The sequence below is a fragment of the Astatotilapia calliptera genome, chromosome 11 (assembly GCF_964374335.1).
Source record: "Astatotilapia calliptera chromosome 11, fAstCal68.1, whole genome shotgun sequence".
Taxonomy (NCBI): domain Eukaryota; kingdom Metazoa; phylum Chordata; class Actinopteri; order Cichliformes; family Cichlidae; genus Astatotilapia; species Astatotilapia calliptera.
This window is the reverse complement of record NC_137432.1, coordinates 29,426,456-29,441,641: the sequence shown is the minus strand read 5'-3', so window position 1 is coordinate 29,441,641 and position 15,186 is coordinate 29,426,456. Positions and strand designations below refer to the sequence as shown.

Below are 15,186 nucleotides of genomic sequence, written 5' to 3'. Positions count from 1 at the left end.
TCCCCAGCCCTTCCCCTCCCCCAGGCAGCTCTTACGCCGTCATCTATCTGCAGCACTGACTCATGATTCCCACGAGGGCTGCGAGGTGACAGGGATCATAGAGCTTTGTGGAACTTGTATGCTCAGATAAGCAGCTGAATTAGACGTAGGAGAAGATCAGCTGTGGCATTGCAGGGGAGAAGAGATGAGCAAGGGGTTGAGAAGATAAGAAAGTAGTGAGGGAGAAAAAGGAGGTTGAAGAGACATGGCAAAAGGAGGAAAAAGGGACATTATGGCTGGATATAGCAAAGTATTTGCTAAGATGTTTTACAAAGATTTTACATCATTGCAAATGCAAACACAGACAGATGCAGACATCACAAATGTGGAGTTGTTCTAGGCAAGCGGAATTGCTGCACAGACACTTATGCAGCAAACGCACAGAGCCTTTGGCACAACTGTGATAAATGAACACTCGGGGTTAGTTGGGAGTTTGTAAATAGAAAAAGTAACTGGTGAGGAGAGTTTCAGCGGTTAAACCTGCTGAGGTCTACACTACTTTTGGCAGAGTCATTCCGACTCTCTATTTGAAGTTGCTGGTTATCCTTGTTTCAACATTTTCCAGTGGCCACATGAGGCACATTGTTATTCATTGTTACTGGTAATGTATAGCGTACTTCTTTCTTTGTTTTTTTAGGTCAGTACCAGGACAGGTCTGTCTATATTAGCATAAATTCTGTTCATATCCAGGACCAGCTCCTCACACAGGAAAAACACCATGTCATGACGGTTCTTGTTTGGTAGGTTTATTTATTAGTTTTGCTTCTTCTGAAATCAGAAGTGACCATATTTTAATCAAACAGTGGAGTTAATGTAATAATAATAATTATTAATAATAATTATTGCAAAGTAGAAATATTTGAATTCCTCCCATCAAAACTGGAGCACGGACTTCTTGGACTTTGGACATTTTGGAGGGAGTCAGGTTGGGATATTTTTCCACATTTAACCTGTGATGTGTCATAAAGCAAGAAATTGTCTGCTTTAGACACATTTACACTGCTGGAAATGCTTTTGGTTCTTTTGGGAGTGACCTGGTTAGTGTGAGCAGAATGCAGCACACAAGATGACCACTTGTTAACGGCAAATGCACCGATCTATTTGCTACACCGTTCGTTCACATGTCAGCACAATCCCACATTACCCAGAGTTTGCTCTAGGAAGCTGGCAGGTTAAAGAAATGTCTATTCCAGTTGCATTCTTACATGCAGCTCTGCCAGGTGATGTCCAGAAAGGTTCAGGACTGCAGCCTGTGTGTGAAAACTGCTTTTTCAACATCACAAGCTATATTATTTGCAAGGAAATTGTATTAAAAATTCTCCAAAAAGAAATGCTGTCAAATTCAGTTACTCTAAGTAGCTGAGATAATGACCAGTAGATGCAGACTGTCGGCATCCAGCTGTCAATTCAAGTGGCTACGCAATAATGCAAATAATAGTGCAAGCTTTCAGCCATGATATCATTTAAGCTAGTGTGTCGTAAAAAAAAGAAAATGTCGGGTTTCAAGGACATAAGTTATGTTTTCTGGATCTGACTTTCTGCTCTCTTGCTCTAAGAATGCAATTTTAGGGAACTACATGAAATGACTAGCTTTGAAATAAAGTCCAACAGCCATATCGCTACAAGGTAGATACACTAAGGAAGTAAATAACCTTGCTTTAAAAAAAACCCCCAAAAACCCCTACAAGACCTGAAAACTACAGACTTGTTGATGAAATTGCACAACAGCATAGAAGAATTATTGAGTTTTCTTGAAAAATATTAATCTGATCTTGTTTCTCGTTATTGTTTTTGTTGAAAAATGTCTTTTTATTTAGGCCTAAATGTACTGATTCAAGCACAATCACGTCGTGCAGGTGGTTAACTTATCTCAGGGGTTCGATTTTAATCCTTTGCTCTACACTCATGTGCAAATTTGGGAAGAAAAACATCTGGCTAATGTGTTGTCGGGTTCATTTTCGAATCAAGTTTGTGCCGATTCAATAATGAGTGAGTAAATAAATGAGACACCTTGGAAAAAAGGTTTGAACCGCAATAACACTATAGCCCCTTAGTCACTAGCTTAATAGCTGTAATAAATGCAATTTAGAGTTAGTCTCGAGTCTTGATTTTTATGTTAAGCTAAACCTATAAAAACATTTTGATTAGCAGCACTCAACTTTAAAACTTTTAATCTGTTTTTTGTAAACATTCCTTATAGTAAAGAATATGCTTTCAGCAGTCGTTGCCATACACACCAATTTTAACACAGTTTTTTGACATTTGCAATACACCCTGGTGGCTGTGCGTGTTTTATTATTAATATTTCAATTTATGTCTCAGGAAGATGGTTACGTCTTGATGTCCCATTGTTCCCTGGCGCATTTTACGCAGGAAATTGTAACGCACTTGAAAAAAACTAATTATTCTTCAGTTCCTTTTGCTGTGGTTGTCAACAACTGTCAAGGCGATAGAACAAATAAATTGTATGCGTGTATCTAAATTTAATACCTGCTATTATATTGTCATATCGTTATATGCATTTGAATAAGGGATGTCTGCAGCCTTCACATGCTTGTGCATGCTTTTGGGCACGCAGTAGTAAAATTGTTTTGCAGCTCATTCACACATGAGGGAGAAGGAGCCAGAGATCATTTTCAGTGCTCCACATGAAGGAGCATTAATCCAATTCAAACAGCTCCAAGGAGACGGCCCTCTAATAACTTATGGTGACTTAGGAATTTGTTTATATTTGTAACAGTGCACTGAAAGATTAATAACGTCCACAATAGGAGTTGTACGGCAATATCTGCAAGAAAACACAAAAACAAAATGCAGAAACCCATGTGTAGAGATAATTGAAAGGCAAATTAGCCAGTGGCGTTGTATTTAATTACACATTACTTCTGTCACAGCTCTAGTTATGCTACTGACTCCCTCCTATTCCTCGGTAGCCTCGGGCTTTGGTAAAACAGCTTCATCAGGAGCATGAGCCAGCAGATTCATAAGTGGCTCAGTCCACCAGGGTTGACATAAACGCACAGCTTAGTTTCACCCCAAGTAACTGGCTGCATGCTTGTTTCCCCCTCAAACAGACTATGACACATTAATTCACCTTTACCTCTCTTTTCATCTTTTAGTTTTTCAGTATTTTCTGGATGCCAAACACAAACCCCTCTCAGTTTTGCTCAGCTGCAAAGATTAAATGGACTCTCTATTGATTGCTCTTTTCAAATGCACTGGCCTTTCTAAAGGAATATCAAAAGCATACCATCACCTAGTGAAAGAAGGGGCTGGAGGGTGAAATAGGTGGAGGTGTGGGGGGGCAGACTTTTCTACAAAGTCTGAATTTATTTCTTAACTCAGTGGGCCTCTTTGCTCAGCAAAATGAAGAGGCCAACCAGTTATCATGTGAGCGAGACTATCATGCTGTCGAGAGAATGGATAAGGGCTTTTCTGCAATTGAGCAGTGGCAGTACACTGGTGATGCCAAAAGCTAGCCGGGGTGTCATCCTGCTCCCATCTGGTGTGCAACAAGAATGCTGAGAGTCAGACAAGGGAGCCCCCGTGATTTGGTTAAGGAGAATACATTCTAGCCAAGAAAGCCAGGTAGCTCATAGAAGAAAATGACGTCAAGCAAGCTCCCTCCAACTTACAGGCCTGAGCTTGTGCTGGTGGCTTGAATGTCTGCCACGTGCTCTCCAACACAGCTGTAGCCAGACAAAACTGGCACAGCGGCTATGTGTGCAGGATCTAGTGGTTACAACTGACAGCACTGGAGCAACAATGGTGAAAGCTGCTGCGATTCCGAATGCAAATGAACCCCATCCACAGCTGTAAGGATAGCTGTGGGCACAGCCAGGCGGGATCTAACTGCACACAAACAGGGAGAAGTGTGCAAACACACACTTAAAATACACACACACAAATATTCACAAACATGCGCGTAGCAAACAGATTTATACAATTTTGCAAATGCACAAATTCACATTCATTATCTCTTTGCCCCTCTCCCACTCACAGACACACACACACACACACACACACACTGATGCTTACTTCATCTTTACTTGCCAGCATCTTAGTGCACTGCAGCATGCCTACCTTCCTTTTCTCTACCTCTCCCATTCGGTCCCTCTGGAGCTCCCTGCTAAGCAGGTGTTAGCTGATTTCTGTTCCCTCAGGTAATTCTGTTTTGTTCTTCGCAGCAAGTACTACTGCTGTGAATTATTCTGACAGCACCTTACTCTTGGGCTCTGGCCCTCACCTTCTCCGCCCTCCTGCCCCAGACTATTTTCCTTTTCTTTCCCCGAACTCTGCGCCTCCATCCATTCTTCCATGCTTGGATCTCCTCCCTTACCATCCCCTGTGGTGTGGATAGCAAAACCTATGGACAAGCAGCCCAGCGGTCCAGAACACATTAGCCTGCACACACAAACACCCGTGGCTGCCACAGTGAGTATACACACCCTCAAAAATGTTAACTCAAACACACATGTCGAGAAATGTACACACATACATCAATTCACGAACACACACGTCCTTAAATGCAATTCAGGGGCACTTGAAACCATCACATTCCAGCAGCACACGCAGTTATTTTTGCATTCATTGAGCTTAAAGTGTGTTGATGGAAAAATGTTGCCGGTTTTCGGTTGCCAAACTTTGGTTCCCTCCTGTTTTGCTGTTTGCAAAAGGCAGAGACAAAGAATGACTTATTTTAGATTGCTCATTTGTTTATATTTGTAACAGTGCACTGAAAGATTAATAACGTCCACAATAGGAGTTGTACGGCAATATCTGCAAGAAAACACAAAAACAAAATGCAGAAACCCATGTGTAGAGCTGGCAGTTTCAGACACCAGCTAATTGCCCTCCATTCAGTCATTACAATTAACTGGTCTTTTTGCTCTGTTTGAGTATATTACATATTTTGCATATTTCAACAAAAATATGTCATTATCAGAATGAAATGAATGGAAGTGGAAAAATTAATAAGCTAAGTCAGTAGTTGTGCTGTAAAGGCTTATGCATGCAAAAAAAAAATCTAAACAAAAGATAAATTAAATCTTTTATTCTGCTCCACAATGACTCCAGACTTTGTTCGAAATTCACTGAATGTATTTGCAGCGTATCTTTTGTCTTTCGTGGAAATTGTATGATTTCACTGTAAGTTAATGTCCAGATTAACAGAAGTGGCAGTAATTTTCAGGCTTTTGTCAGACTCTGTTTTTCTCATTATTCCTACTTTTCAAGTCTATCATAAATGACCATTGGCAGCTTATATTGCCGTGGTCATCCATTTCACACGCATACGGCCCAAACACTTGACAGACTTTTTGATGCCTCATTCCTTTTGACTCCACTTTACAGCCAATCGTCCTATCAAAAATAACTGTGTCCATGCTATTACACTTCTTTGTTTCCTGTCACAATCGGCCGGTAATTGCTGTTTTTATTGTAGCCTCTTAAAGGCTGGAGTGTAAACTATAGGGCAAGCCTCGCCACTGTGCTGGAAACTTAATCGCGTGGCTGGAAATATTTGCTCGGTCTCTCAGCGTTGCATGAGTAGATGTGCCATAAAGATGAAAAATATGGAAAATCAGAACATAGTGAGAGTTTTATTGCAGATTTTATTGTGAAATGTGGGTAACTTTTATCTTTATTTACCTTATAAAAATAACTCACTGTTTTGTTTTACATGTAAGCTTTGTGTTCGGTAATTTGTAACAGTAGAGGAAAGTTAACAGAGTTAAAAATGAACATTGTGTGACATTGAAATGTCCTAGCAAGAAAAATGACAGGATCAGCCATTTCAGCAACTGACGAAAACAAATGACAAAGCCTCCGAGCAGATGTAGAAATTATGACTGTTGCCCATCGGGAAATCGACTCCTGTTCATTTCCAACTTCCCTGCCAAGACTCAATGCTACTTGAAGGATAACTTTGCTTTATACGTTTTTCTTATTGTCGACAGACATCAAGAAAAGATAAAAACTAGTATTGTCTTTTTACTCCAAAAGCCTGATTTAGCTATTTTCTTGGTGCTATAGAACCTTGCTATTATCCCCAAATTAATCAAAACACATAACTCACTCACACTACTATACAGCATGCTGTATTTGTGCAGTATAAAAAAATGTCAGTACTATTTGGAAAATGCTTCACAGTCTAATAACAGTAATCATTTTCGCAGTTGGAGAGCCTGTAAAGTGTATAGTCAGATGCATGTCTCTTTTCTTAGCCTACTGTGTCCATATGTTTACTTTGGGCTACATTTCCTTTAAAAGTGTACATGTGTTCAGTCCAACAAGCATGGATATATTGTACTATATGCACTCATCAGCCACTAATTTAGTTATAGCTTGCTAGTACTTGATTGGACCCTCTTTTGCTTTCAGAACCACTTCGGTTCTTCGTGACACAAATTCAATAAGGAAACGTTACTCAGAGATTTTGGTCCATATTGACATGATAGCATCAAACAGTTGCTGCAGATTTGTGATGTGAATCTCCTGTTCCACCACATCCCAGTGGTGCCCTATTAGATTCAGATCTGGTAACTGTGAAGGTCATTTGAGGCCTCCAGTGTACTTACTCCCATGTTCAAGAAGCCAGTTTGAGATGATTTGAGCTTTTGACATGGGGCATTAACCTACTGGAAGCAGCCATTGGAAGATGGGTACACTGTGGTCAGAGGAATGGACGTGGTCAGCAGGCTGTGATATTTAAAGGATACTCAGCTTGTACTAAGTGGTCCAGAGTCTTCTAAGAAATGTCCCCTACACCATTACACCACCATCACTAGTCTGAACCAGTGATAGAAGGCAGGATGGATCTAGCTTTTCATATTGATTGTGCTAAATTCTGACTCTACCAGGCAACATTTTTCCAGTTGTCTATTTTGGAAATTCAAATTGTAGCCTCAGTTTCCTGTTCTTAGATGACAGGAGTACGGACTTCTGCTTCAGGGTTTAACATGTTTTGTGTTCTACTGCATACCTTGGTTGTAAAAAGTGGTTATTTAAGTTATTGTTGCCTTCCTGTCACCTCAAAGCAGTCTGGCCATTCTTCCCTGACTTCTGGCATTAACAAGGCACTTTTGCTCAAAGAACTGCCACTTACTGGGTGCTTTTTCTGTTTGTTTTTTTTCTGTTCTTTTTCTGTAAATCCTAGAGATGGTGAGCAGTTTCAAAAATTGCACACCTACTGGAACCAGTTGCTTCAGTCCCCTTTCTGCCCTGCCCTTATGAGCGGTTTGAACTTCAGCAGGTTGTCTTGACCACACCTAATTGTCTAAATACAATGAGTTGCAGCAATGCAAGTCAGGCTGCTTAGATATTTGCATTGGCATTATTATTTTTATTTGCAGAACTGTTTGGTCACTTTGTTAACCACATGTTAAAAGGCAAGCATGACCCACATGCAAAAAGCTTTCCCTCTATTTTTTGTTTAGTAGGGTGACGATTCCCACACCCGGTGGCGTGATGGAAACACCGAATTCTACTTTACTTGGACTGTGATGGCTTACAAGAGCCTCACAAGAACTACACTTTGGACACTGTGTTTGTAGTAGATTCTGATGTAGTGGAGCTCAATGGAAACCATCATTAAGCTAAGAAATGTCAAAAGAAAATTTATAACGATCGGTGCTAATAGGATCAGAGTTCGCTTTGTGACGTGTCAGGGATTTGTAATATCCAGCAGTCCATTTTCTTATCCATATTAGGGTCTGGAGGTTATCCAAGCTGTCATATGGTTACCAGTTAATCATAGCGTAAACACAGAGAGACAGACATTCACACCTAATAATTGCCACTGTTGCTTATGTAAACTGCAGCAAGCGCCAAAAGAAACATCACAACCGCTGGCACGCGCTGTGCTTTGATGTCGTTTTGGCTTGTTGTGCATCTCTCGATTTTTGTTACTTTGGTACGCTCAGCCAGGTTGGAGACATGAGTGTACGAGTGGGTTGGTCTTTGGTTTCATTTCAATGACCAATGTTGAAGCAAAAAAATACCCAGATTGAAGAGAGAGAGATGCAGCAACAACTTGAAAACTGAAATATTCTGGAGAAACCTTTGAAACGCTTAAGTTAATGATATCAAGTGTATCTACAGACTATCTCTCTTAGAAGACCCACTGTAAAATAGAAAACATACACACAAAATAAACTGAATGTAACACCAAGGTGCACATCTGCAGCTTTGATTTACTTGGCGCCATAGAAGGCATCATGCTGCTGTTAGGTTGTCTTGCTGTAGGTATGATATTCCTTTTGTTGCCAATAAAGTATGTTATTGTCAGAGGAAGTTGGATGGCGAGCTAGTTGCAGTGAATCAGTATTTTAAGCTTCTCTTTTAAAGCTGTGACAGCACTTAACCACAAATCTGTCAAATTACCAGTGCACTGGGTGTATTTAGGGGGGTCTACAGGGCCTTGTGTACGGCAGGCAGGAAGGCAGGCCGGCACGCGCCTGTGTGCGCTCGCTGAAAAAGGAAGTAACAGTTTAACTGCTATATTGATCTCAAGAGTGCTAAGGGGTTTAGGCGCCAGTCCAAGGAAAATAGGGGGTAAAAGAAAGCGGTGTGGGGCTCGTCCCTGGTTTTAACACGCTCAGCTTTTCTCCCCAGCCACGCTTGATTCAATGGTAAAGATCTGTGGCTGCCCATTGAAGTTGTACAACTGGTGCATTGAGTACTGTATGGCTCTGTGCACTCTGCAGTGCTCTATTGATTGATGTGTGAAGAGGGATTAGTAGGTGGGAGGGAGCTGAGGGAAGGGAGACGCTGGGTGGGAATGAGCGATCAGAGGCGGAATTGTGGATGCAGCATGTGTACAATAAAAAGGGGCAGATGTCACATCTTTGGTGAGGCCAAGCTAGACACCCGGGGGTGATGACCTGCTTTTCTGTACATGTTGATGGTTTTCATCCTTGTGAGTTCAAGCACTGTTAGCAATTGCATATGTGTTTTTATATATCTGGTCCCTGCAACAGCAGAAAAATACACGACCTTGAGTGATGAGCAGCTAAAAGTCCATCCTGTCCTCTCAATGCCTGAGAATGAGCTTACTAGAGCACTTAATGCCAAAATAAGCTTCAGTCACGTAAACACTCATTTTAGTCATTCCACTGCGTTGCTTCAGCAGGAAAAAACATATTTGGTCTGAAAGGGAAAAATGATATTACCAGACAGATTCAAAACAATTCATTCACCGTGACTTCCCTGACATTTCTTAGATTTCCTGTCAAGTGGAATCCCGCCGACATCCATTTTGCTTCACCAGCAATTGTGAAAAGCAAGCGACCTGCATATCCATCTTGTTGTGCTGTTTGAGTGAGGGATCCAGGTGGTTTCTCACTGCTTGCCCATCACTCTCTCTTTGCTCTCCTGTTGCTCTGTCCCTGACAGGTGGTGCTGAGGGTGGAAACAGCCAGGAGGGGAGTCGGGGATTTCATTGATAGGGTGTAGACGGTTTGAATGAGCAGTGAAGTGAAGGAGAAGAGGACAAGGAGGAAGAGGGTAGGAAAGGGGTTAGTGGTTGGGGAGCTCCAAAGAGGTGGACGTGAGGTTGGATTTGGGCCGTCCAGAGTTAATGGGATCAGACGAGGTAGAGAAAGTGATATCGGTGCTGGTTAATGTTTAATCCCCCCATCCCCAACCCCTTGTCTCTTGCCTGCAGTTCCCTGCATCTGATAATCCTTGGGCTGCCTCTCTTCATCATCAAGGTGTCGAAGGGAAGTGCCTCTGTAAATATTTAATTGGCTGCAGCATGCCGGTGTTAATTATGCGGGTGTGTTTTTCCTTTGCTTTGCTCTCTGCCCCAGCATTTCTGACTATGTCCTTGCACTTTTCTCCCCTTTCATATTAATATTTCCCTATTGTTCCCGCTTTTATGGTTACTACTAAGGCCAATACTGGTATTATCACGCAAAACTACTGCTACAAAACGGCTATATCTGCTTCTCTTGATGTAGTTACTGTCAGTACATGCTGTAATTCTGTATTCCACTACAGCTTTTTCTCTTTCTCAGTAACTTTCTTTCACCTCGCCCCGGTTATTAATCTTCAGCTTTCCCCTTCCACCTTGTGCTATACCTCTCTCCTTCTCTTTTCAATTTCAAAACCACAGCAGCCCCCTTTAAAATGGATTATTGTTATGGGTTTCATTATAGCCTCTGCTGTTATCCGTCTTGACGCCAATCATGCTTTCAGAAGTAGCTTTCCCTCCTCTCTGTGTTTATTTGATCGTCAAGGGCAATGCGAAATAGATGAACAGTACAAAGACAGCCTTTCAAGGACTTTGCAGGCTAAAGTTGTACAGCTCAATAGGGCTATACTCATAAGTGTCTGCCAGTAGCAAGTGCAATTACAAACAGGCGCATGTAAAAGTCAAGAGAATACAAATCACATAATAGATGTCTCGTGGGTACTGAGCAAGCAGCCTTGCAATGCTTTTACAGACAAAAAGACACAATGTAGGGGAGCACAGAGACAAAAACACTGGACCACAAGTGGAGGGAATTATGACCAAGTCTACATTATGGGCAGCAACAGATAATGCGTTATCCACAGATGAGCAAAAGAGGTTTCTGCTTCTGCAGGGTGTATAAAAACAGAATTGAGTAGCAATGCAGTAGTATTGTGTAATCCCCTAGGCATCCCCGTACAATTTTATTCTCTTAAAATGTCAAATCCAGACTTGAGGCTCAATGCTATGTGCAGACAAAGGCTTAAGGGGGTCATCTGGACAGGATTCAAGGATGCATTTGTGTCTATCCATGTGCATGTATGATTCTGGAGGAAGGAGGTTCCATTTGTGTGCTAAGCAGGTCGTAGCAAGGACGAGAGATACCAGTAGGCATGACAAGACTGTATCTGGCGTTGACAGCAGCGAGCAGGGAAATTCAATATGCCGGTGGCCACACCATCACCAGGGCTGGCTCTGTTCTTTATTATTCATTCTCATCAATGTTTTTCCCCATCCTTGTTTCAGTGTAGTAAAACAAAGTGAAGATAAAATATTTTTGTGTGCGTGTGTATGTTAGGTAAGCTAGGTAGCTGGTCGTTCAAGATTCCCCGTTGGCAAGCACATTCCTTAGCTGGGTGTCAAGATTTCTGAATCATCCAGGTGGGTGCAGTTTATCATCCTATATGCTGAGGGCCCCAGGAGGGAGAAGAGAAAATGGAGGATTTGAGTTAGGGATCAGTAAAGCTGAATGCAACAGAGAAAAGTGACATCTGAAGATTCTGTTTTGGCCATGAAACAGCACAATAGTGTTTCCACACAGGCCTCATTATTGTTTTGTTTGGCCGCGCCTGTTGTGTTTGACCAACGACATTTGAATTAATAGCCTGAAAGGAGTAAACACCATGGTGGGAGACACATGCTGTCATTCAGTAAGATGATGTTTACATTTTGTTTTACACTCAACACTCCCAGTTCACACTGCGGAGCCAGTCTTTTTGTTCCTTCGTCAGAAGCAGGTACTGACTAATTTCCATCAGAAAACATTGTTTTATCAGGTAGTTTAGACACATGTACTGCTGCGTGTAGGACACAAATTCAGATCAGGTAATGCATGTTTGTGTTCATGACTGGATGACTTGGACAGTCATTTCAAAAAAGGAGTACAGTGAACCCAAAGCACATATATTTCTATTTACAAATTAGGGCTGCCAGAAACAATTATTTTGTCAGTGTCACCGATTATTTTTGCGATAAGTCAACTAATCAGATCATGTATCCATGTGCACATGTGAAAACTATAACTTTAATCTGAAAAAAGCCAAACAATAACATTTTTAAGTTATCGAAGTGACCTATATATATCATGTTTAACCTGAATAGCAAAGGACCGCGGGGGTTCTGAAAATGATTTGCTAGGAGTCCGGTGTTCTCACCGGCTCTAGTGAGCCTTAATCTTCCAGTCAGCTCGTCTCCAAAAACGTCGGTGCACTTTTGTGATGTCCTGATAAACTGAGCAGATATTTGAAGTTTACACAGCTACATTCTCGCCTGAAAATATCTTAAAAGTTTATTTTGTGACCCAGAAAGAGCAATAAGAGTAATATTAAAACTAAGTAGCTGTCGCAATTGTTGGAAATTGGAATTGGCTGGGCCGCGCTATGAATCCTGGGATAGGTTGGGCCACGAAGGATACACCCGACCCATCCTTCAAATCTGCGGAAAAGGAGGACGCATTTGTTGGAGTCTTCGAATTTGGACAGCCTTCCTCGCGTCACTGTCACGTAATCAGCCTATAAATGCGAAGGATGCAGCCCCTGAATTTGGACACAGCTACGATACCGAGCTCCTTCTTCTTCTTTGGCATTTAACAGCAGCGGGCATCCTTGTAGATGCATTGCTGCCATCTTCTGTTTCAGTCTGTTATTACGCTCTTAAATCCTACTGCTTATTCCTGTGTCCTTCAGGATCTTGTCAGCTATTAAATTAGTCATCAACGATGACATAATAGTGACTAGTCGACTAATCGTGTCAGCCCTATTACACACACACACACACACATATATGTATAGATAGATAGATAGATAGATAGATAGATAGATAGATAGACAGATAGATAGATGGATGCACGTTGACATCATTGTTTAAACCTCTTTTCTTCACCTTTCCTTACAAAGCACCATGTAATTTTGGGCATGTAGCCCATCCCTGTGGACGTGGTTTGTATGCTTTGCCGTCTGTATTTTTATCAACACGGAGTCGTCCACCTGTCAGGCTCATAATATTATGACTGCTTTTTACAGAATGCTTTTCAGGAAAGTGTATGGTCCCCGCACTGCTCCGAGGGCACCTTTGTCTCAGGACAGAAGTGTTTTCTCAAATACAAATGCTGGTCCCGTTGCATTGATGCATTCGAAGTGACAGGGGTCAAAAAGGGTTATACAGTGGTGAGCGTGTGCTTGAGTCAGGTAGATATTATGCTAAATGTTTGTGTAGGTGTGTTCCTCTGTGTCATTTTTTTTACTCCCGTGTGCCTACATGAAGTCACATTTGTATTTTCCTCAGGGAATGCAAAGGGAATCTTTTCTATTTTTGTTGTCACGGTGGCCTCTTTTATCTCGATGGGTTTGGTCCATAGAAGAGCGTGTGGGTGTACTCACAGACTTGCTCGTCTGTGATTTGTCCTGTGATTCACTGTGGGAGAGGAAGTGTGTGGTGAATGTGTTGACCTGGTTATCATGTTTTGCGGCGCTTAGGAGCGCAGGCAGGGTGATACAGGTTTTAGAATGCAAGGTGCCAATCGAGCTGTGAAAATGGGAATTGAGTAGGGAAATGGGAATAGCTCCCTGCTGGTTTGTAACCTTCGCAATGTTGTGTGGAGCATTCAGCGTATGCACACATCTTTTATTCAATCGATGTGGGTGTATGTGTGTGCTGCATGCGTGTCTCTGTGCTTACATTATTTGATAGAGTGCACCTTTTCTCTGCATGTGCGTCTGTAATTGTGTCTGTGGGGTAGCATATTCATGACATGTCACACAACAGAATTGAATTAACCTAAATATAGTCTAGTGGGTAGAGAGTATAGAGCACTTGAAAGGGAACAGCTGAGGGATTGAGCTGAGGACCATCTAAGTCTTAGATGGAAAGCATAAGCACTGCAACGGTGTGCAATATTACTCCAGAGTAAAAACCACAGACAGCTTTTAAACACTGGACATGATGGCTAATGCGCTACGCCCCTCCTTTAAGCTGTTCTGAGAGGAAGGGAGAGATGAAGCCAGTTCTGGGATCCTTGGCCAGCCTAGATAGCATAGCAGCAGCACCCATTAATGCGATTACAGCTTTTAGTGGGAGATTTTCAGGGCCAGTTTTATTCTGAGACGTCATTAGTTTATCCTCCTTTCTTGTTCCCTGTCGGTGTGTCAGCAGACAAATATACACATTCACATCGAGGAGCAACCTAAACCTAGACACTCTGATTGCTTATACGCAAAATGAGCCGCATATGCACTGGTTCACATGCATGTAGCCAACGCATGACTTAATGAACACACATTCATGATTATAGCCTATATTTGCCATTGTGCAGCCACAGAAGTTATTCCACACTTATATTTACAAAAAGCCAAAGAGAACAGGCACAATTAGTCTTTATTTAAGAGATGATAAATTAGTCTGTAGTGCAGTTAGCACAACTGTCTGCGCTGCAGTTTGAAAACCTTTTGATTAGCGGTCCAAAATGTGCCTTATAATTCAGAAGCCTTTATCATTATTCTTTGTAATCAAAACATGATTTCACAAAGACCCTCCTTTAATTTAAAACTCCCATTTCCCATTTATTTAGTGGTGCACTGCCATTCATTTTGGGTCTCATCTGTTCGAAAATTCTTATACGGCATGCTTAACATGTCGTGGAATTTGTGTGGCTGCCTAACAAACCGTGAGGTTCTTCTTAGCAACTCAGTGCAGCAGGTTCATTTCATAAAGTCACCATTTATTAAACCTCAAGGCTAGACAGCAGCAAAAGCCTATATTGAGGTCATCTTTCAGGCAGTGGGAAGAAAAGATTGTCAGAGACGGAGGGAGGACACAAGCCGCGATATCTAGTGTCATGCTGTGTTTTGGCAGAGTTTAGATGGACAGAGCCAGGCGTCTTACTGGGGAGCGGCTTGCCTCAGTAGGCAATATCACTGCCAGCATATAAGGTCTTTGAGTGCGGTCCAAAAAAGTTTGCGAAATGACTTCAAACTGTTTACTTTTTTTTCTTCGTACCTGAGCGTGTCAGACACTCAGGTAAGCACTCAGGTGCTCTCAGGATTTGTGTCTGTTCTTGTGTCAGTTTGTAATATATGTTTGTGCTACTGCAAGCATGTGCCTGTTTTCTTTGTGTGTGTGTGTATGTGTGTATTGGTAGGCAGGATGAGCATCCCTTCTGTTACCGTTGCTGTCCCTTCATTTCACGCTCCGGCAGCTCCGCGTGAATCCTCTTCCCTTTGCTCATTATCAGTGCTGTTCAACGAACGAGCAGCCCACCAGAATGCAGGGTAAAACCAAATCATTATTCAAGTATGGGGGTCAGTGCAGACATTGTGACTCTTTTGTTTAGTATATTTATTACTTTCCCTTCAGAGCAAGCAGGATGCAGGACACATCTCTGGCCTGAATGATTTTGTGAGGTGGTCGATCTTTAAGTA

At 41.9% G+C, this 15,186-nt stretch overlaps 1 protein-coding gene across 1 annotated transcript in view; it reads left to right on the top strand.

Moving 5' to 3' along the window:
* Positions 1–15,186, top strand: part of iglon5 (IgLON family member 5) — a 104,302-nt gene that overhangs the window by 70,750 nt on the left and 18,366 nt on the right. The gene's annotated exons all lie outside the window — the stretch shown is intronic.